At 42.3% G+C, this 24,661-nt stretch overlaps 1 pseudogene; it reads right to left on the minus strand.

Moving 5' to 3' along the window:
* Positions 1–4,022: 4,022 nt before the first annotated feature.
* LOC116223497 lies at positions 4,023–17,331 on the minus strand (annotated as a pseudogene).
* Between the last annotated feature and the right edge of the window lie 7,330 nt (positions 17,332–24,661).

Raw genomic sequence — 24,661 nt, forward strand, 5'->3', positions numbered from 1 at the left:
GATTAAAGTCAAGTCTAATACAACTGTATCCATGTCAATTATGACTGATGTTTCTAAGGCCACACACACACACACACACGCTCCTATTCATGTCATGAACACAAAAAGGTGCACACCTGCTGTGCTCTGCACTGTATGAACAAGATGTATGAACAGGACTAGGACCATCAACAGTCACCGACAGCTTACAGTGAAGGTTTATCTGGGCAGAACAAGAAATACATCTTACTTATTATCATTATTTGCTTGCATGATAGTATGCTGATTTCACGTGCCAGGGAAAAAAATCCTAATATTATATTACACAGGTTGTTACAAACTTTCAGTCTACGAAGTAAAGCCAAACATGTACAAAATGAATGGCCTTTGTGCTGCCAAGACCCCCACAGAATATTTTACCTGGGCATCGGAATCAACAATGAATTGGAATGCAGCAATCGCAAAGCTAAGTGTGTCATCTGTTCTGGGGGACAGGAACCTAGAAATGTGAGGGCTTTTCAGGCTCTCCTGCAGGCATCTGGAAACATGAAAATGGATTTAATGAGTTCATCAATTTCATACATCAGCTGTCTGGTTTGCCAGTCAACATCTGAATTCTCCTCTATGGAGAGTTTTGGATTACCCATTCATTTTTGCCGAAAACTGGCAGACGAAAGGGCAGCCTGATCCCAGACTATGAGACAAAGATACAGTAAACCAGTATCTGTTTGCATCTAGATATAAAATATAATCCACGCTCTTTAAATTGTTCCTGTAATACATAGAAATGGCACAACACAAACTGCTCTTTTTCTTAGCATCCATCAGTATCATTTTTACTACTCTACTCCATGGGAGGGAAATGACTGAAACACTAGGACTGAAGTAAGATGATATTGAACCATTTTACAAAAAAATGAGCTTAAGTTCAAGTACCCGAAGTTATCAATGATGGTGTGTTTCTCTGAGGTGCAGGTAGATGGCGCCACATAGCAATGATTGACAAATAACTTGGCTCCTGCGGGCAGATCAAGAGCAGAAACCTGGACACAGACCTCCTGCTGCAGAAGGTAAGTGTTTGACAGGGCTGGTGAACTCCACGTGACTGAAACACACACACACACACACACACACACACACACACACACACACACACACACACACACACAGAGTAAGGGCTGGGCAGAGATGATGACTTTGGCAGAGATGAAGCATCTTTCAGAAACACAGTCGGTTTGAAAGGAATATTATGGCTATAATGCGTCATCTATAATCACGTGACTCATTCTGTCTACAACCATCTATCTAGGAATGTGCTGCTCTTTCTAATTTCATTCTAATTCTAATTAGATTTTGAAATGCTTTTCAAGGTGTAGGCAAAGCACTGTAGTAGTAGCCATATATGTTTAAACTATGGTCAAAAGATTAAAGAGAATGTGGAAAGGTGTTGTAGTATGTGCCAGTTGCGTGTTCTACTTACTGTTCATCAGTTGGATTCGGAATTCTGGAGGGTGGCTCCTGATAATTTTCCTGGTAGGCTCATTTCATGTAGGCCGAACAGCCAACTGATACACATGATGTTACCTACATTGACCCAGTCATTAAGTCTTATAAATCTGTTTAATTTGACCCAATTAAGAAGTCATGGGAGAGAAAGCAAACCTTGGGAATCTACATTCTATTCCAACGTTAATCCGACAAGCTCTGTGGACCGGAGACTGGGTGATCTTCGGTACATAGTGAAGCACGAATTTGTAGACAAGATGGCTTGCGGACTCCTATAAAAGGATAACGTGTGAAGTCCTGGTTGTCTATAGGAGACTACAATACTTTATGGATTAATCTTCAAATTTACCTCACGTTTGCTTCCACAATCTGTTAAAGAATATTTGAACATCAGGTGACCATATGGTTTTAGAATACCGTTGCTTTTGCAAGAGTCACCAAACGTTAGTTCATCAGCAGTCACTGAGAATCCATAAAAAGTCCTCTTGACCGTAACTACAACATCTATACTCGAGCAAGTCACTGAAACATCTGACAGAGCAGAAATAATCTGGGGAGGATGACGATTAATCGAGATTGACTTGGCGTGACACTTTTCTCTCCCGGAACAGACAGGAGCAGACCTACGTCACCCATATCGTCAAGATTCGTAAATGGAACATAGGACGATATGGGTGATCCAAGTCTGCTCCTTTCTGTAGGCCTACTCTTGAAAGCTGACTGAGAGTCGACGACGTTACTCGAAAATACTACAGTGAGTAGGCTATGCCTCGTCGTCTTTCTATCATCTTCGACATCTGAATCCATTCTGTAATATTCAAATTGTTGGCAAAGGGCGGTCCATGTGCTTAAAATGCTACACAAATAACACGTTCGCCTTTCATGTTAAAGAACCGAACCTGTTAGGCCTACCTCTGAATATACATATTCAGCATCCAGCATGGGCCAGCCTGATTAGCTTGACAATTAGGCTAATTGAACAAAACGGGCTTGATAATGTATCAAAGTGCTCCTCATATCACACAATTATTTCAAACGCTCGCAACTTTAAGGGTAGCATACCATTGATACAAAGTATAGTTAATTTAGTTGGCCATTCCTAGTATTTGAGGGCTTATTAATGAAACAATGACATGTGGTGGCCTATTAAGATCGAATCAGTAGGCTATCAATAGGCTACTATCACCATGATGAAGTGTTGTGGAAGATGTATTCAAATCCTTTACTTAAGTTAAAGCACTGAAAAAGCACTCCATTACAAGCAGAAGTCATGCATGAAGAACCCTACTTCGGTTTAAAAAATGTACATAGGTGTTACCTGCAAAATGTAGTTAAAGTAAAAGTACTGGTTTGGTCCCTCTAGCTGATATTTTTTTATAATATTATTTATAAATACTTAAATAACAGTGTGTAAGCAGCATGTTACTGTTGTAGCTGCTGGAGGGGAAGCTCGTTTGAACTACTTTATATACAGTTTTACAGGGACTCCAGATCAATCTGAGGGGATGATTAATGGGACAGGAAAGGAAAATCTGTTTTTCAGTTTTTGGAATTTTTGTCTAATCTTTAATTTTTTGGTGAGATATTGGATAATTTGAACATTTATTAAATTGAAACCATTTGAGAAGTTTAAAGGAAAATTCTGTTTGATTGAACTATTAACAACTGAAATGTCTGACTACACAGTGACGTCAGAAGCCAAAAAGGCTAAAAACCACTGGTTTCACCTTCATTTTAAAAGCTTGTTATATTATCCATTGGGTAAAACTAAAGCAGTCAAAAACATGTAGTAGAAAAGAAAGCACAATACTTCCCTTTGAAATGTAGGAGTGGAAGTACAAAGTATAGTATAAATACAGTACTTCAGTGAATGTGGTTCATTCCCACCACTGTTAATGAAGACCTAGTAGCAGAACATTTGAAACATGGACGCTCTGCTGTAACCTTGGAAACAGCTTAAGTGGCTGCAGCTTTTTGTGTGACCACTAGATGGCCAACAAGTTGCCATTATATCTCTTTTGACTTGATAGACTAATAAAAAGACCAACCAAACCAACCTTCAGTCTTCTCAGAAAGAAACAGACATTACAAAGTGAGTTTATATTAGTATTTATTTTAATTTTTACATTTCATTTCAAGTTAGTACCTACAAATCCCAACAGACTGTATGGTACCTGGATTTAGCAGCATCTTTTACAGTAAATGTATTCTACAGGACACCGGATGTATTTACAACTTACAATATTTACACATATACATTTTTCAGAAATCAGGCCACTTCTTTTTGTTGTACACAGCGTGGCTGCCTTTGACAAGACAGCTATAGGCCTAATTCAGTTAAATACAATGTTCTAGTTACTGCAAAAGGATACCATAAAGCTTTGCCAACATGAGTACAAAAAGTACTTACACAAAACTGCAGTGATAAAACCACACCAAAACTTTAAACATACTTTTCTAAGAACGTGCAAATTTTAAAAAAGGTCCATGAATGTCAACATATGCAGGTAGGTGTTTTGAAACATCTGTTGGCCATGACAAAAATCTTTCTGGCAATAACTTTACAGGACTTTACAGTACACAAAGCATAGTTGCATGACTGTCTCCAGTGTAAAAAAAAAAAGTTAGTCAACAACTGGATCACAGACAATAAGTCTGTACACACTTTTACAAACAAATTCACAGTCTTCTTATCTAAATGATTGAAAGTACAATAGCACCTTTGAAATGCAAACCATGACCGTCACACATAAGAGGAGCTGCCGAAGCAGATCGTTCTGGCTATGTTACAGTCAAAATGTTAAATAAATGCCAATCCCTACTTAAAATGATTGACAATCACAGTACAATGTTATTTGAGTCACAGATATTCAGTATGAATAGTATTTTACACTAAACTGTTTTTAATGATTTTATTTTTAAGAATTTTCCAAGCTTGTGCCACTAAATCTGTAACAACAGAACAGAACTATTCTTTCATCTAAATTTACCAGTTAGCATAGAAAACCGCAGAGAATACGCTCTCTTTGTCCCTGGTTTATCCACTTTATATCCAATGTAGGTTTAGTGCTTGTTTATGAAAAGTCTTCTTGTTATCGCAGAGTGCACGATGTATTGGACTAGGTCCATATCAAAGCTTATCAGTGTGGAGAATAAGCTGATCGGGTGAGCCAACTTGTAAAAAAGTGCAATCATGGAAAATCTTCCAGGAAGTATGCATAAAAAGCTCCATGTCTTTAGGATTTAGTAAGGAAACAAGAATTGGATCAGACCAAAAAACAGCCTATTTTTTTGCTTGCAATGAAAGCATTGATGAGGTTTTGGGTAAAATCATTGTCTCCCATTATCAGACAAGCAACCCACATTTTGGTTGATGACATAAAGATGTAGACACGCAACCAGGATCTGGCATCACACACTCATGCCTTGTGCACAAGTAGAGCAGTCTCTCTGATGACCACTGGGTGGTGCTATTAGATTGTGTGTTCATCATTTGCAGGATTTTTTTTTTTTAAAAGAAAAAGAAAAAAAAAGACCATTATCTCCCTCTGAATACCTTAACACATCGCCATGGCAGCAGTTAAGGTGACCTTAAACTCAGACAGCCGAGATGAACAGTCACAAAGTGGTGACCTTTGAGGTGTGTATGTGTGTGTGTGTGTGTGTGTGTATGTATATACACACACATACACACGTGTATCCAGACATGAGACTACGTACGTGTGTGAGAGAAACAGTGCGTAATATTCCATTTGTTCCTACACCATATTTCCCAGTTCTGTGGAGTCTGTCTGTGAATCCTGGTCAGAGTCCCTGTTTTCCAGATACAAAAGAAGAAAAACAGTGTGAAACTAAAGTGAATGCAGCAACACACACAAAGCCTGTATGCTCAATTCCCTAATGTCAACATTCCAATGCAACGTGACTCCCACCTTTTTAAAAACAGTAACATCCCATCAATTCAAAGTCCTGAATAGGTCTTTTAACACCTTAGGTCCATTTTTCAACTAGTCTGGACAGAGGAGCCACTCAGCAATATCTATGCTTCTCAAGTTGCCTGACTTAATACTCTCTTTCACTTTGTGACCTTAACCTGGTTGAGACAGGTGATATTAAACTGCTCAATGGGGGACTGGAATCTAAAGACCATCTAAGACAGAGAATAGTGGAGGCCACTCAAATAAAACATTGGTGTTTTATGTGATCTTTTATACAGAGGGGCTGGGATCTGAGAGAAGATACCCCTTCTTCCTTAATGTTGAAAAAGTCAAGAATACTGATGTCTGAATGCACCTGATCATGCCCTTAATGAGATTGTTTTTAAACACCTGTATATTTGTATTTGTGTATGCATGAGTGTGTGTGTGCGTACACGTGTGTGGTCAAGCCAAGTGTGTGGTCTGTGGAAGCCTCACCTTAGCTCTTGTAACACTTTGCGGTTTCCCTGCCTCTCTTCTCATCGATGGGGTACGTTTTGAATATGATGAGGCCCAGGAAGATGAGGACCACAGGGCAGGAGCCACCAGCATCTTCAGGGTGAAGTTCACCAAGTCCGGCTGAGTGCATGCACGGGTCACGTATCCGGCAAAACTGTGAGGAGGGAGAAAAAACGAGTGCGGAGTAGGGGAAAAGAGTGGAGAATTAAGACGCAAGAGAGAGAAAGAAAAGAAAAGAAAAGAAAGGAGGGGCTCTACAAAGAGCCCTTTGGGTTGAATGAGTAAGGATTTGCTTGTTGCATTGTGTAGGTCTGGGCGGGTGCATAAGCACAGTCTTAAGCAGGAGGCTTAAGCTCTAAGCAAGTGGGACAGAAACCACGCTGCAGGAAAGCTACGCACTCCACTACAGTCCAGTCCACTGGTCCCAATGAAGCTAGGCACTCCACTATAGGAAAGCTAGGCAATACACTACAGGAAAGCTAGGCACTCTACTCCACTACAGTCCAGTCTGCTGGTCCCAATGAAAGCTAGGCACTCTACTCCACTACAGGAAAGCTAGGCACTCTACTCCACTACAGGAAAGCTAGGCACTCTACTCCACTACAGGAAAGCTAGGCACTCCACTACAGGAAAGCTAGGCACTCCACTACAGGAAAGCTAGGCACTCTACTCCTCTACAGTCCAGTCTGCTGGTCCCAATGAAAGCTAGGCACTCTACTCCACTACAGGAAAGCTAGGCACTCTACTCCACTACAGTCCAGTCTGCTGGTCCCAATGAAGGCTAGGCACTCCACTAGAGGAAAGCTAGGCACTCCACTACAGGAAAGCTGGGCACTCCACTTCAGGAAAGCTAGGCACTCTACTCCACTTCACTACAGTCCAGTCTGCTGGTCCCAATGAAGGACTAGCTAATATGACCTGAACAATTAAAAATCTGTATGCCAGTGACATCGCACACGAAACCCAAAGCTCTTTGTTTTACCAGAGCGCATACACTTCTGTGTGAGAGAGGGACAGAGTGAGAGGCAGGCAGAGAGAGAGGGAGGGACAGAGGGACAGAGTGAGAGAGGAAAGAGGAGAGAGAGAATACTCACTCCAGGCTGAGGGTGGAGACACCCAATGACACTCCAGAGGCAAATTTGGTGAAGAAAACATAGAAAGAGTAGAAGATTGCTTCATGGCCTTGAGTATCTGGATTTTGCACTTTAAAGTCATCCACAACGTCTGGCAGCATTGACCTACATAAGACAGAAGAAAATTATACATCAATTATAAGTTAACAAGGACTTTTTCTGTAAGCAAAGTTGAAATGGCTAGATCAGAGGAAATTCAACGGGCATTTTTTGCAGAGAAAGATAATCGGATGGACTGACTAAATGGAAGATCCTGAGCCGAGAAAAAGCTACAAAGATGAACAGCTATGTCTCACCATGGGAGGAGGAAGGCAGCGGCAACGCTAATGCCAGATGCCACGGCAACCACATACGCCACGATGATGTTGGGCCTCCCAGGCAGATGACCATTATCATGAAGGGCACCGCCCACTGTCCAGAGAAGAAGAGGTGTTAGCACACCCATGGCAAGCTTAAAAAACACACATGAACAACAGCTCAAATATACACACACACACACACACATTCACACCCATGCAAGCTTAAAAACACACATGAACAACAGCTCAAATACACACACACACTTACACATGCAAGCTTAAAAACACACATGAACAACAGCTTAAACAGACACACACACACACACACACACACACACACACACACACAGTGTTTAAGTACAGAATATATGTGTATGTAGACTAGAACCAGACATACATTAATGTAGGTCATTTAAAAAGATGTATTGCTCATTACATACACAGGAATTGTCTACACAGGAATAATAAATATTTATTTTCCATTTCACGCACACACGTAGATTCAACACACAACACACACACACAGTGACTAATTTATCATGTAGCTACCGTGATGCAAAGTAGACGGCAAGTCTTCTTCCCAAAGCGCGAGAGGAACCACTGCAGAATGGAATGGAAATGGTGCCAGAAAGCTAAGGATGAAAAAAGAAACAAGAATTCATGAGAAAAAGAATACTGAGAAACAAGAATACATGAGAAACGTGAATCACGCCCAACAAACCCAGCCCACCCAAACACACGCACCAGGGGGGTTTCCACAAAACCCCCATAGGGCACGCTACCACTAACAACCAAGGGTCATTTCCCTATTTGGAGGCCCATCAGCTGATGTGTGGTGGGGGCTAGCATGTGTTTAGTGTTGTGAGTCTGGTGGGGGCTAGCATGTGTTTAGTGTTGTGAGTCTGGGTCCTTTTGCAACAAGGACCCTCGTCACGGAAACCCTGTTGTTCTGACGTATGTTCTGAACTCTATGGAATGATCACCAGCCTCTTTCTAGTTGTCCTGCCGTAGATCAAAACTGAAAAATGGCACACTGACAAGTCTCATGCTGTAAGGTCACCATGCTTTATCCCGTTCAATATAGGAGTGAACAAAGCTGTGGTTTATTACAGCCCGTCAAAGAAGAAGAAGAAGAAGAAAAAAAAAAAACAAGAAATGGCCAACCACATATTCAGGAAAGCAATCTAAACATTGGCATGACAGGGCAGGAAAGGCAAAGGTTACTGTAGAGATACCCAAGAAATTGTTCTTTTCACCAGAGGATACAAATGGCTGCTGTGACACAAAGGCTTCTGTGTTTCTCCCTCTTGCACTGTTGCCTGCTTACTTGGAGAGTGCCCGTGTTTATGAGAGTGGGACTGTTTCCCACATGCCACTAGAATGTGTCCCCTCAACCCTAAAATCTCTCGTTTCATTTCCATGGCGACAAGTCACCTTGCCTCAAACTAGCACCGAAGTGCTGCCAACAGCCCTCGACCGTCCCTGGTCACCCCGAGGGGCACAGAGGTTCTCTTCCCAGGCAGGCGTCCATTTACATTTACATTTAGTCATTTAGCAGACGCTTTTATCCAAAGCGACTTACATATGTGCGACTTACAATGTATACACATTTTACATTTTTACAACTGATGGCACACTGCACATCAGGAGCAATTAGGGGTTCAGTGTCTTGCTCAAGGACGCTTCGACAGGGAATCGAACTAGCAACCTTCTGATTACTAACCGACTTCTTTTACCTCCTGTACCACTGTCGCCCCCCTCGTCCAGAAATCAGTGTTAAGTGCTTCCTACTGTAGCGTTCTTTTGTCTTTAAAGACAAAAGGACACTGATCCAGAGAATCTTCCTCCCAAACCCTGGCTACTTGAGCTGACTGACTTCAACAAACCTGTCTTTTAACTTCAACAACTGCAGTGCAACAGCTTGAATACCAAGTAACCTTATAACTGGAGGGAGTGAACCCCCCACCCCAAGTGTCAAGTTAGGATCTCTTACCATAATGGCCAGCAGAACATTCTGGAATCATTCCGCAGTCCAAGAGTGTAAGGTGCAGAACAGGGCAAGGTTTTCCTTCCAAAGAGCTACAAAAGGTAAAACAAACAAACAAACAATGTACAATCGTTTCCAGTATCCAAAAACATAAAACAATCAAACACAGTTTCCGCCACAATGCACGTTGACATTTCGAGAGAACAGCTTATCTTCAATGAAAGCAATGCAAACATATTATTTTTGCTTTTAAAGAGTGCGGTTTACAGTATATATATCTGATGACACAACTATGAGCCACTTACCATAAAGGCCAGTGAGGTGAACAAGAAGCCCATGACCAGCTTGATGTAGGGACCAAAGCTAATCACCAGACCATTCCCTTCAAAGAATGAAGGCGGCGATCCGCCTTTCAGACGTCCCACTCTCTGGAAAAGAAGGAGAGAGAAAAAAAAAAGGTAAAGCAAGCAATATGTGAAGCTACGAATCTGGGAAATATTGATAGCAAATGGTAATTCCAATTTGTAAAGGAAACAGAAAAACACACAAGCACATTCTGTCAAACAAATATATGTTGATGCAATTTAGGGAGAAAAAAAACCAAAAACATTCCTGCTATGGAAAGGAGCGCAATACAACCAACACAAAACTAAGTGCACATCCACATTTAGTTTGCCAGCAAAGAGTCAATGTCCAGCAATCAGCGCCTCTCTGCTCTTTCACGGCTCTTTAACTGAATGACTACTTCACTCACCTTCTTGTTCTTTGACACCCACGAAGAGCACGATGGCGCAGAGCACGTAGACGATGCAGATTACTCCTGATGCAATCATGTACGCTTGTTTCTGAGGAAAGGAACGCAAAACGGGGGAAAACAGGAAGCAAATTAGGAAGAACCGCAGGGATCGTTCACGCAGGTGAGCAGCAGATAGGTGGGTGGACAAACTCCTCTATGCTCCGTCTCCTCACTCACCGTGTCATTCAGAGAGATGCCCGATACGTTGACCTCTAACCCAGCTGAGTGGAGTTCAGGTCCGACAGGGTGTCCAGTTCACTTCGGAGGCAGGGGGCGATCGCCCCACCCACATCTGGCCTTGGATGGCAGTGCCAAGCACTGTGCCCAACACCTCAACCGTCATCCCCTGTGGCATGAGAGAAGCACAGGAGCGAGAGAGCAATGAGGGTGACAATACAACTCTGAGTACATGCCACAAATACGGATTAAGCATGTTTCCCCATGATAGGACATGTAATGGTAAAGAATGCCTTCTTTGAGGGGCAGTTGAAAAGGACAATTTCAAAGACGGCACTGTAGCCCTAGCTAAATATAATTCGTTATTTTGGTACAAGCAGCCAACATCAGCCAGCCAACGCTCAGTCCATCAAACCAGATTAGGATGTTGGTTGCGGTCATTTGCACCTAAGTAAAGAAATTGCTTACATGAACTGTTCTTCTGCACCATTTCAGTCCACTTAAAGTGGTAGGTACTACCAGAAGTAGACCATATTTGCTAAGGCTAAATACCAGATTACCCTATTTTGCACTATTTGTAATGTATTATAATCAAGGACTGCACCTTTAAGAAATGTAAGTAACACTGTTGCATTTTAAAAGGCTGGGTCATGTTGAAATTAGTTTCTCCCCTCAACAACTGTGACAGGACTCACTGTAGGCCGTAGCGGAGTCTCGCTCTTTCTGGTCTGAGCTGATGAACATGGTGAGTGCCGAGTATTGGCACATGGAAACACTGTGAAAATAAAAATAAACATTCATTAATAAAAAAAAAGAAACCACAAGGCCACACAACTCAGTGTGTGTGACTCTTAGGTTGTGTATGTGTGTGTGACGGTGATAGCCAGAGGAAAAAGGTGAGACACAGAGTGTGTGTGTGTGTGTGTGTGACGGTGATAGCCAGAGGAAAAAGGTGAGACACAGTGTGTGTGTGTGTGACGGTGGATAGCCAGAGGAAAAAGGTGAGACACAGAGTGTGTGGTGTGTGTGTGTGTGTGTGTGTGTGTGTGTGTGAACGGTGATAGCCAGAGGAAAAAAGGTGAGACACAGTGTGTGTGTGTGTGTGTGACGGTGATAGCCAGAGGAAAAAAGGTGAGACACAGAGTGTGTGGTGTGTGTGTGTGTGTGACGGTGATAGCTAGAGGAAAAAGGTGAGACACAGTGTGTGTGTGTGTGACGGTGATAGCCAGAGGAAAAAGGTGAGACACAGTGTGTGGTGTGTGTGTGACGGTGATAGCCAGAGGAAAAAGGTGAGACACAGAGTGTGTGTGTGTGTGTGTGTGTGTGTGTGTGACGGTGATAGCTAGAGGAAAAAGGTGAGACAAAGACGAGACCCACCGTCTGAAGGGACTGGAAGAGGCAGTAGAACACCAGGTACCAGATCACCTTCCCCTCCTCCACCGGCGGAACAAACCAGATCATGAAGTAAGTCATCACCGCAAACGGAGTGGAGATGAGGATCCTGAAACACAGGCATGAAAAACAACGGTGAGGACAAGCGTGAACTTGTCACATAATGTCTTTCCAACAGACGTAAACTTGTTTTTTTAATAACCTGGCATAGATATGAAATGCCAATCAATTCAGGTTTCAGAGGAAACCGTGTGAATCTGTTATCCAAACACGGGAGTGGTCTCAAACTAAAACACAAAAGGTTACAGGAACCAAAACCAGGTGAAAAACAGAGGATCTCATGATCGCACTCTGTACCTGATCAAAGAAAAGAACTGAGGCTGAGAAATTCCATCAGCACTGCCAAAACACCATGGCAACCAGGAAGACATGGAAAGGACAAGCAGTCCATGTTCATCATCACTGGACAAAGGTTCTCTCTCACGGTTGGATAAGGAAACCTGAGAGAACAGGTCTGCGTTCACACGAACATCGCTCTGCGTTCACACGAGCATCGCTTTTCCCTCTGTGCAGTCAGGCCACAGTGAAGTCGTCCCCCCCACCCACCACCCCCTGTGGAAGCCTTTGCTTGCTTTGGAAAGAAGTCCGCTGGGATTAACGAGGACGAAAACAAAAGTGCAAGCGCTTAACCTCAGCACCAAAGCAGAGGTGCAGGGAGCCGGCAAACAGCGCCTCGGTGTTCACGGCTTCAACAGCGATTGCGAGCAAGTGTTGTGCAACTCAAAGCCGGTCTACACATTGTTTGCCTCTTTTGCTAACCTCTGCCAGACCTTGCTACCGCAGGAGTCCCCATTCCCTGGAAAGCACGTGGTGCAGATGGAAAATATTTGGTCCACACAGATGCCTTTCCATTGCCCTATAGAGATGGCCATCTTAAGCATTCCAAATAAGTATTGCCAACAGTGGCCTTAGCGTGGGCAGACATGTGACAGTGGAAAAAAAAAAAGATAAATACAAAAAACAGTTTTTTAAAGTCGGAACAGCCACTCAAAAAGGTTGAGATGACACAGGTGTGACATGGACTACCTGTACAACTTTGGGGCATGTGACCAGGACGTGAATGCAAGGTCATACACAAATCAAATGAACCCCCCTCACACACACACACACACACACACACACACACACACACACACACTCACGTGAGATATAAGAATACAAACTTCTGTACTGTGGAACCTCCAAGCATAAACACAGATATGCTCTCACATATGAGATCACAGCACCCTTGGCCATATTCATTTGTACAGTGGTGAACAGCTATCCATGTACAAAACAGAAGAACGCGAAGAAACATGCTACAATCTATACAACAATAACCTCAACCTGGACACACACACACACACACATACACCACTGACATATTCCAAAACAGCTTCCTATATTTATTTTGGAAACAGTCAGCTGATACCCGTGAGGTGGAATTTCAGGTGGGGTGGGGGCGGTGGGGGTGTTGGACTGAAAAAGATAAGATGGGACCATTTTCATGTGTCAGATAGCTCACTATCAACTTGATTAATATCACCATATGAAAAAGTACAGGGACATTTAATACAATTATTTTTAATATTTTGTTTTATTGAGTGATATTACTACATTAAAGGCAAGTATGGGAAAAAAGCTAATATATGGCTGAAAAAAAAACATCAATATTGTATGAATATATTGTGCATATCAGGGAATATCTTTGATTAATCTAACATTAATTATTTTTTTAAGAATGAATTAATATGAACAATCAAAACACCTAAATCATTAATGTATTATATAGCAGCGTTTTAAGGTAATAGCCCAAGGTTAATGAGGCATTAACACCCAAACTAAAGAAAAAAATGATCTCAAGTCACAATGACAACAATGAACTCACTGACACAGCCAAGAATATGCCCTTCACTTAACCGATAGTAACCTCAAGTCATTTCGGTCGACCCCCGCTCCAACTGTCATTCTTTGAAGCCACTAATTCCTTTTGCAACCCTGATTGGCTGAATTTTGTGGTGTGGTGTGGGCTTAACCAATCAGAGAGGACCCCTCCCCCGCCTTCGGTTTCCCTTCCGCTCTCTACACAGCACATGCTTCTGTTGAGACTCAGGCAAAAAAAATCATAAGAGCTCCCCGGCATTTCATGAAAATTGATTCTGTACGCATCAATTTCAACCATGTTTCCTTCCTCCATGCTATATACTTTAATTATTTCTTGTCATGTGTTCATAAATGCCTCTTGGGGACCATATGTTAAAGAAATTCCCCTCGGACTCTTCCCTTTTAGTCGTACTGAAACTAGTCTCATGTAGCTCTCCCGACAGCCAGTTAGAGCTACTCACAAAAACAATGCTTAAGGACTGGTACTGTGAGGGTGTCGACGGTGATCATATAAGAGAGTGTAAATATGGATGTGCTTGAACAGTACTGTGAAGCTCAGCATGTTCTCATCAGTGGGGCTCAGTTCATGCTGACATATCCAGCAGCTGGCCGACTCAAAATAGTGACGTGACCACAGCACATCAATCTAGGAGCTGGCCCAAGTTTTCCTCAATGTTCCAATCTCAAGTTTGATTTCATGATCTGCTGTACCGGCTGCTCTGTGCTCAGCTCTCGTCAGCTCTTATATGCATAGTTAGACTTTGGCTGAGCACACAGTTGATCTCATACAACTGGAATTATGTTGATTTGAATTCATATTTAAATCAAATTCATCACCCACTGTTGGGACATCATTATATTTATAGTTTATTGACCTTCCAGCATTATGGTTAAAAATTCAACAATTATTTTGCAGTTACAATAAAAATATCAATACTAAAGTAGACTAATATATTTAATTATCTGAACTCAAATCTAATATCTCATATCTGCTGAATTGGTCCTACAAGCGGGATGAGTGCTTCTTTCCGATCCTGTCATTAGGAGTCTAAGCGAACGCTGCAGTCATTGAGACAGGACAGGAAACGAACGCTGCAATCATTGTGACAGGATAGGAAACGAACGCTGCGATCATCGTGACGGGACAGGAAACGAACGCTGGGATCATTGTGACGTGACAGGAAAGCGCATCAGTGCTTTCTCTACGTGCAGATGTTTAGCCAGATACTGTAGTTACCCATACCGGTTGATTGGAAATCTCTGGTGCTTGCGTCAATGCACACTACTACTGCGATGAGGGCATTGAACGCTACGTGAATCCCTCGGTCAGATACTAGAAGATCTGAGTACGAGTGTTTTAGGCCTGCACTGTGCTGAGGGCATCGAATTCCAGGGTAACCCATGAGGAAGTGTATACTGGTTTGCGTTTTGGAAGTTTTTTGATGGCAGGGCATAGAAAGCTAAGTGGCTCCTCCCTGGGAGGAAATTTCAGCTGGCCCTTCCATTAGATTGGAGTGAACAATCATTAAGAACCAGGGCTAATATTAATATTAATATTTTACTTAAGAGTCGCAGCCGCTTCTATTGGTTTTTATTCTTTGTTCTTTATTATTAGGACCACAGCTAGTCAACCTTGTGATTTGGGACAAAACTGGCAATACTGGTGAATGCTCGATACTTCTTACATTGTCAGCATCACAACACACATTTGTTGCAAAGGAGGTCAGGCTGGAAGGTTTGACATTCAGTAGATGCCTGCCCATTTTCCTGTCACAGTAGGAAGCGGTGGCATTTACCTCATGCCACAATGGCTGACATTGCTGAACACTAAAACTGACACTTGATTACTGCTTGATTACTGCGCATCAGTGGTATACAGTACTTATCATACTTCTCAAACAATACATTTCCACGTTAGTCATTCTTCTAAGCACTCTAGCCAACATCCTCCCTTGTGAGGAATGCACCTAAAAAAAACAACAACAGCGGCAAAAAACAATGGCCATGCTCTCTACATCAGGCAGAAACTTCCTGTGCCGACTGTCTGAACATTCTAAATTCCAATAACCATGACAATGCGGATGTTACACACAACGGAAGTTAGTCAAGCCAGTCGATTCACCTTTGATGCTTGTGGGAAGTGACATCCACCCCCATTCAAAAGTACAAATGCAAACTAGAACACAAAATTATAAGTCAGTATAGTGTGTCACCACCTGTGACAAGAGCCATGCCCACAACTTTCCCTTCCCTAGTTTGACTCCCCACGCGCTCTCAGTTTCTCTCGTACTGAATCAGCGTGGGAATTTCTTTCATTGTTAGCGTCCTTTTTTTTCAGTTTTATATTCAGTAATGAAAGGGATACGTACCAGGGCATCATTCGTCCGAACCGAGTCCATTCGCTCCGGCTCACCAGGAAGCCGACAACTGGGTCTGTAACAGCGTCCCATGCCCGGCCCACAAACAGAATGATGGAGGCCCAAAATGGGTCCAGCTTGAAGGAGAGAGAGAGGGGGGGGGGGAGGGGTAAACATTCTTAAATGTTGAACCAATTTCAAATTCAGGTGCATGCAGGGCTTTCAAAACAGATAAAGAAGCAGAAATCTTCAACTAACTCCGGTCCTAACCCTCTTTGTTAACATCCTTCTCAAGTTAATTCAATTAAAACATGACACGCTAATCCCCCCCCCCCCCCCCCCCCCGCCCCTACACACACACACACACACACACAGTGCCCTGCTGACTGTCCTGATGTTGAGATCCCTGTGGTGCCCACTAATAGCGTAACAATGTTGCGCAGTAGGCGTCCAATAACTGAGGCTCTTGACATATGTCTGACACCATGAATCACGTTGTATGTTTGTTTGAGTCCTTGAGACATGTTCACTGTATGCAACCAGCTGGTGGAGGACAGTGATGAGAGTTATGTTGCCACAGTGTTCAGTCCATCATGAAATACTTTGTAATGTTTTTTAATTTTTTATTTCTCCATCAGGACATTGCTTACAAAGAAACTTTGTTCCTGACCTAAGACAAAGAATTACTTGATTTCAGATTCAGATTTTCAAAGTGCTGTCCAGCCAAACCTTTGTACATCACATTCAGCTTTGAAAAGGCATATGGCACCATGAACAATGACCTCTGTCTCAAGGATCAAGACAGACACCAAGGCCTAAAACCTGAGAGCGAGCACACAATAACAACGGCGTGGGAAATAACATTGAAATGAGCACATGTTCCACAGAGCTCTCTCTCTCTCAGTGTAGGCCTCTGCGAGGAGGAAACGTACCTGTGCCACGTCCAACAGGTAGATCTGCAGGAAGAAGCCGAGGGCACTGCCCGTGATCTGATAGGGGGCACCCCCGATGGCATAGCAGATCTTGTTGCAGATTGACAAATGGTCCCTTCTCTGCTCCCTCTGCAAAACACAGACACAATAAAGAGCCAAAAGGATTACACCCTGTCAGCATTCAGGCCATCCACAGGGAGAGAGCGAACTTGGCTGCGGTGACAAGAGAGTCCGATATCCCATTCACTGAGCTTCTACAAGGCTTAGACCACCAGGTTATGAACTACATCCTGGGGAAGCTACTTAAGAGGGGAGTAGAAGTGATTGTGCATCCAAAACACAAACCTGGATCTGTACATTCTACACATTTTATTGCTCCCATTATTTAAGTATATTTACTGTGATGGGAGCCATTTTACTGTACAGATTTCCCCATTTTCTAATGAAATGAAATTTATAAATCAAACACCTAATATTTGGTGAATCTGGTTCTTTCCCAATTAAATGCATTTACCTCTTTATGTATTGGATTGAAATTCATTTATTTTTGTCATAGTTTTTGGGGGATGATAATGGTTTATCCTCCTTGTCCATAAGGGTCTAAAACCCCGGCCTCATGGGACATTCCTCGGTCAGCAGCTGAGATGCCTGGACACCCACCCCCTCTCCAAATCTCCAAATCTGTACAGTCAGTCCAACATTCCTTCCAAAAGAGTTAGAAACTGTAACAATTGGGGACCATAGGGATAATGGCCACCGTGAGAAAGTCAAACACGCCTATCTTCATGTCCACCCTGGAGATCCCCCTACAGTGGTGCGATCTCAATGTCTGATGTCACACAGTGGTGTGAGGGCAATGGTGGGGGGTGGGGGGGGGTTCACTCTAGGTCATGTGGCGCACAGCATGGTCAGCTTCAAGGGCTCCCCATTGGCTCAGAGCATGGCATGTTGGATCAGCATGAAATTCCATCCACTGGGCCAAGGGTGCGAGATATGGTCAGCCCAGAGTCAGGTGGCCGCACACTCTCTGGCGTCGGCCAATGGACACAAGAATGTGCTCTGCTTTCAGCCAATTAAGAAATGCTTGCTGATCTTAATCCAAAAGATATGCCAGTAGTCTGGCGTCGGAGCCAATCCGCCTTGAGTTGAGAGTGTGAACCTACTATGCTACAAGCCTCTCATTCAAAAGCTGACTGTAGGGCTTAGTCAACTACATGAGAAGCCTTGCTTTATTGCTGACTAATGCACATTGGCCATTGGTCAATTAAAAGGGGGTATATGTCCACTGCATTTACTGCAAATACACATATAGAGAGACCTCTGGGACGCTAAATACCTAATGTTGATATAACACCCCTCACAAAGGCTGTGAACAAACTGTCAACAGAGAATCTCACTACACTGCCACTGGTATCTTTAAGAGGTCCTCTGGGACTAGACCAACTATTTGCACAAGGCAGATACACTATATGCAATTCAACTTATCTGAATGGAGTCCAAATCGGTCATATCAACAGCATATTATATTATTTCCTGGGTGACAAAGACCATTAATAAAATTTGATGTCTGAATTCTTAAATTATAGCTCATTTATAAAAGCTGACATGCATAACAATGTACCCATTACAGTTGAAATGTGCTTTTAAATAGCAACGCCTACTTGGACCGTTTCAATTAACATACCTTGTGTTTTAGAGTATGATGCTTTACTTATGGTCATATATGATTCCTGTGGTCACTAAAGTGCAATTTTGGTTCATATGAGCGTTCCCTAAATAAGAGGCTTCATTTAGACGGCCTGGAAAGTCATGATGCAGCGTTTAGCGCTATAAAGTGATCATGCTTTGCACTCTGTACTCTCAATAACAATAAAGTTTATTCTACTCTAATGAAAAGAAGAAGAAAAAGATACCACCACTAGTCTGCCACACCTATGTCGCATTGACACACAGGAAACACCGTTTTCCAAACATGTTAAAAAAATATTGCAGTCCTTGACACTTGCAACACAACGTGCACGAACCATAGTAAGGAAAAAATGAATCTTTGAATTGTGAGACTTTCAAAACGACTATACACGTGCATGTCTAGGCTAGCTATTAAACTCCCACCGACTTGACTGGACATGGTTTTGTTGTCATTCATAAACTATGCTCAATAGATTGCAGGTGTAACATAGGCCTGTTGTATAATCCAAACAAAGAGATTTTTTAAAATAAAAACCTGTCGCTTTAAAACCGGCATGTAGTGTCTGTACAGCTGATGCAGGCGATGGAGAACCGGATGAATGGATGTAAAGAAATTAGCATTTTAACCGCCATTGTATTAGGTTGTCTCCCTTATCTCATTTGGATTCCAGTACTGAACCATGTACCAAATATGTTTAAATGAAAACTAAGAATATAAATATGAATTTAAAAGCAGATTTGCTACACACACGCTTGCACAAGGTCTTCCCAACGAGGAACGTGGTGCCTTTACCAGTCAAATTAGAGCCTAGGCAACATCTAATTTCATGAAAGCATTCAGCTTCATCAAATCCACACCCAGCATTAAGACAGACAGGTCTAATCATTCCAACACTTGTTGTTTCGCTTCATATGACAAAAATGTCATGTCCCCAATTTTACCAATACAATCGTCTTTACCTTTGATCTTTGAATTCATCTTGCCCTGGTTTCGCCGGTAATAAACTTGTGGCTGAATACTGCTCACCACCCTCCCCTCGAGCCATGTTATCTCAAAATTTGAGTAGTTTAACTCGTTTGATTATTAATGTATTACAAATTGTAGTTCATATAATTAGCTTGTGCTGTTAGTCAAGACAGATTGCCCACACGCAGGTCAGAACCGTCCGTTGATCATTCCTCACCGGTACTCATTTCAAACGTGGCTCTCTGGGCTGTCATGATGCTGACTACTCTGCAAGAGACTCCCGCCCCAGTCTCAGGCGAGCGAGGCGAGTGCACACCCACGCACGCACGCGCGCACGCACGACATACACACACACACACATTCATTCACACACACACACACACACGCACACGCACACACACGCACACTCACGCGCGCTGCGGTGATGCATACACACAACATACATTATGAGACTACCACGTGTACCTAGATGGTTGTGCCAAAGATAAATATAAATATATTCCAGGTAGGCTACCCATAATAACAAATGTCACATTTGTTTTCAACATAACCTACAGTCTTTGCATGCGTGCATGCTGCTTGCATGCTGTTTATTCAGTTTATATGTATTGTATATGTAATTGTAAAGGCAAAACTAAACATGTTTTTGCATATTCTAATGCACTCTGTGCATCTTGATTTAAATTTGTCAGGTGATTTATTTTAAATCCATTTACTAACAATAAAAAATGAATAGAGATGACATTTCAAAATGTAGCCTTTGAATCTATATCTGAGTGATTATCTAATTTTAAGAACACTACCTATACATCTTTATGTGTTATATTTTAATGTATTATCCTAATTTATGTCTCTGAAAAAGAACGTGGAGCCGCAAAGATACACACCAGCAACCTCCTTTAGAAATAAGATACAGCGGGACAGAAGGTCCTGCAATCAGATACACACACCCTTCCCCTCCCTCCCCCCATCAGAGACACATACACACTATGAACGTCACTAACACGCTCCCCACCCCTCCAGTCTCCATATCAGTTGGCAGTTGGCTGTGTGTTTTAAGTTATATATATATCTTCACTCTTAGTATAGCAACAACATTGTTCCATGAGGTATGGTTTGTCTCAGGTGGAAAACATGCTTAACCTGTGATAACCTCTGCCATCATCATTCTTTTACTCCTTCACTTCTCGTGAGTCTTTTAGTGGCCCGTTTAATTGGCACGATAAAAGAGATAATGAACATAGTTTTACAATGCCATTCTTCAGAAAAGAAACTTGTCGTCTTGTTCAGCGGACTGTTCTAGTGCTTAGTGACAGGTCCACCCAATGTCAACTCAAGTGTTTCTGTATTTGCCATGAGTGCTTGTTACAGATAAGCCATGACCTTGCCGTGTCTTTACTTATGCAATATGCACTGCTGGTGGTACCTTGGTCAAATAGAAGGGCACCTATGGAGGAGCAGAGTGTGAACCTAAAACTTCCAGAATTTACACAAGCTGTGTTGGGTGTGTGTGTGTGTATGTGTGTGAGTGTGAGTGTGTGTATGTGTGTGAGTGTGTGTGTGTGTGTGTGTGTGTGTGTGTGTGTGTGTGTGTGTGTGTGTGTGTGTGTGTGTGTGTGTGTGTGTGTGTGTGTGTGTGTGTGTGTGTGTGTGTGTGTGTGTGTGAGTGTGAGTGTGAGTGTGTGTGTGTGTGTGTGTGTGTGTGTGTGTGTGTGTGTGTGTGTGTCTGTGTGTCTGTGTGTCTGTATGTGTGTGAGTGGGCTGGAGGTTGGGGGGCAGCTGGTGATATAAGGCTAGTTTCACATACAAAGCCCCCCCCCCCCCACACACACACACACACCACCACGTTAACAGGTTGACACATTCACATCGCCTGTGTGCTCAGTGTGTCCCAGAGGTCCTGCAGAAACAGCGCTGCATTGAGTCCCACTACAGAGCCACTGTCCAGTCTTCTGGGTTATCTGTGAAAGACCAGTTTGTGTAGGTGCTGTCTGGCATGTGGCCCACATCGCTCATGACATACAGAGGCTGTATGTATATTATGAAAGAGACATGTTACTTTCAGGCATAGTGGATGTGGTCCACTGTTAGAGTCTGTCCACGTGTTACAGGTTTCTACCTCCATCTTGTGGCTTAATAGGGGTATTATATACTTAAAGTACAGCATACTTTCAAACGTATCACTGTTCACTGTGTATGGTTCCTCACGGTCCACACATTGTATTAAACACCATTTGAAGTACAAGGACTTGTATAATAATACAGTACACAAAAGCATATAGTACCAGTCAAAAGTTTGGACACACCTTCTCATTCAATGTTTTTTCTTTATTTTTATTTGTTTTCTACATTGTACAACCCCAAATCAGAAAAAGTTGGGACGGTATGGAAAATGCAAATGAAAAAGAAAGCAGTGATTTATAAATTTACCTTGACTTTGTATTTCATTGCAGACAGTAATGAACACAAGATATTTCATGTTTTGTCTGGTCAACTTAATGGTCAACTTGATTTGTAAATATACATATATACAATAATTGAATGTTTATAAACAATGTTTCTCAAAGAAAGATAGGAAGGGATTGGATATTTTACCCTCTACGGTACATAACATAATTAAAAGAGTCAAGGAATCTGGAGGTAGTCCCTCAGATGGCACTGCATCAAGAACCGTCATTCATCTATAAGCGATATAACCACATAGGCTTAGGATTACTTTGGCAAACCTTTGTCAAGCACTACAATACGTAGTTACATCCACAAATGCCAGTTAAAACTTTACTGTGCCAAAAGGAAGCCTTATGTTAACTGTGTCCAGAAGTGCCGTCGACTTCTCTGGGTTCGGAGGCATCTGGGATGGACCATCACACAGTGGAAACGTGTTTTGTGGTCAGACGAATCAGTATTTCAGGTCTTTTTGGAAGAAATAGACGCTGTGTGCTCCAGACCAAAGTAGAAAAGGACCATCCAGACTGTTTCCAGCAACAAGTCCAAAAGCCAGGGTCTGTCATGGGTATAGGGTTGGGTCAGTGCCCTTGGCAAAGGTAACTTGCACTTCTGTGATGGCACCATTAATGCCGAACTGTACATATAGATTTTGGAGCAACATATGCTGCCTTCAAGACGACATCCTTTCCAGGGAAGCCCGTGCATATTTCAACAAGACAATGCAAAACCACATGCTGCACACATTTCAAAGGCATGGCTTGTTTGCAGGAAGTATGGGACGAAGTAACACCGGAAACGCTTCCTCCAATTGGTGTCTTCAGTCCCTAAACGTCTTTTAAGTGTTGTGAAAAGGAATGGCAACTTTACAAAGTGATAAAATGCTTAACTGTCCCAATTTTTTTTTAAATATGTTGCAAGACTCGAAATTGAATTAAGCGTTTATTTAAAAAATAATAATGTGCTGTTGTATTGTTTTCAATTTAATACAGGTCAAAGATAATTTACAAATCCACTGTTTTCAGTTTTAATTATAATTTAACATACCGTCCCAACTTTTTCTGATTTGGGTTGTAGATTAATACTGAAAACATCAAACCTCAAAAGAACACATATGGAATTATGTAGTCAACAAAAAAGTGTATTTTATATTCCTAAAAGTAGCCACCTTGGTATACAGTGAATAGCTCTCTTAGCACTACTACTGTACTTATCCATATTATGGCAAGAACCACTCAACTAAGTAAAGAGAAACGACGGTCCGTCATTACTTTAGGACATGAAGGTCTGTCAGTCCAGAACGTTTCAAGACCTTTGAATGTATCCTCAAATGCATACGGCACACACACACACACACACACACACACACACACACACACACACACACACACACACACACACACACACACAGACCTTTGAATGTATCTTCAAATGCAGTTGCGAAAACCATCAAACGCTATGATGAAACTGGCTCTCATGAAGACCGCCCCAGGAAAGGATGACCAAGAGTTACCTCTGCTGCAGAGGATAAGTTCATTACAGTTACCAGCCTCAGAAACCACCAATTAACAGCACCTCAGATTAGAGCACATAAATGCTTCACAGAGTTCAAGTAGCAGACACATCTCGACACCAACTGCTCACAGGAGACTGCGTGAATCAGGCCTTCATGGTCGAATTGCTGCAAAGAAACCACTACTGAGGAAGAAGGAGAAGAGGCACTACCAGAAGAAGAATCATTGCTTGGGCCAAAAATCACAAAGAATGGATATTAGACCAGTGGAAATCTGTACTTTGGTCCAATGAGTCAAAATCAGAGATTTTTGGATCCAAACGCCGTGTCTTTGTGTGACACAGAGAAGGTGAGCGGATAATTTCTGCATGTGTGGTTCCTATCGTGAAGCATGTAGGAAGCATAACCAGCATGACTACCACAGTACACTTTACCAGGCACACTTAACCAGCAGCATTCTGCAGCGACATGCCATCCCATCTGGTTTGCTCTTAGTGGGACCATAATTTGTTTTTCAACAGGACAATGACCCCAAACACAACTCCAAGCTGTGCAATGGCTATTGAACAAGAAGGAGAGTGGTGGAGTGCTGCGTCAGATGACCTGACCTCCACAATCACCTGACCTAAACCCAATTGAGAGGGTTTGGGATGAGTTGGACCACAGAGTGAAGGACAAGCAGCCAACAAGTGCTGAGCACCTCTGGGAACTCCTTCAAGACTATTGGAAGACCATTCCAGGTGACTACCTCATGAAGCTGACTGAGAGAATGTCAAGAGTGTGCATAGCTGTCATCAAAGCAAAAGGTGGCTGCTTTGAAGAATCTAGTATAAAACATATTCTGGTTTGTTTAACACTTTTTTGTCTACTACATAATTCCATTTGTGTTCTTTCATAGTTTGGATGTCTTCAGTATTAAGCTACAATGTAGAAATGAATAAACATAAAGAAAAACCATTGAATCAGAAGGTGTGTCCAAACTTTTGACTGGTACTGTATACATTGAGGAACCTTTTATAAATCAAGAAGACATTTCGGTAGCTTACCCAAGCCCCATTCATTGGTAAGAAAGATCACCCAACAGCTTGTGTTCAGACTCAGACGTCTTCCTAATCAGTTTGCTTGTATAT

The sequence above is a fragment of the Clupea harengus genome, chromosome 14, assembly GCF_900700415.2.
Source record: "Clupea harengus chromosome 14, Ch_v2.0.2, whole genome shotgun sequence".
NCBI classification, from domain to species: Eukaryota; Metazoa; Chordata; class Actinopteri; order Clupeiformes; family Clupeidae; genus Clupea; species Clupea harengus.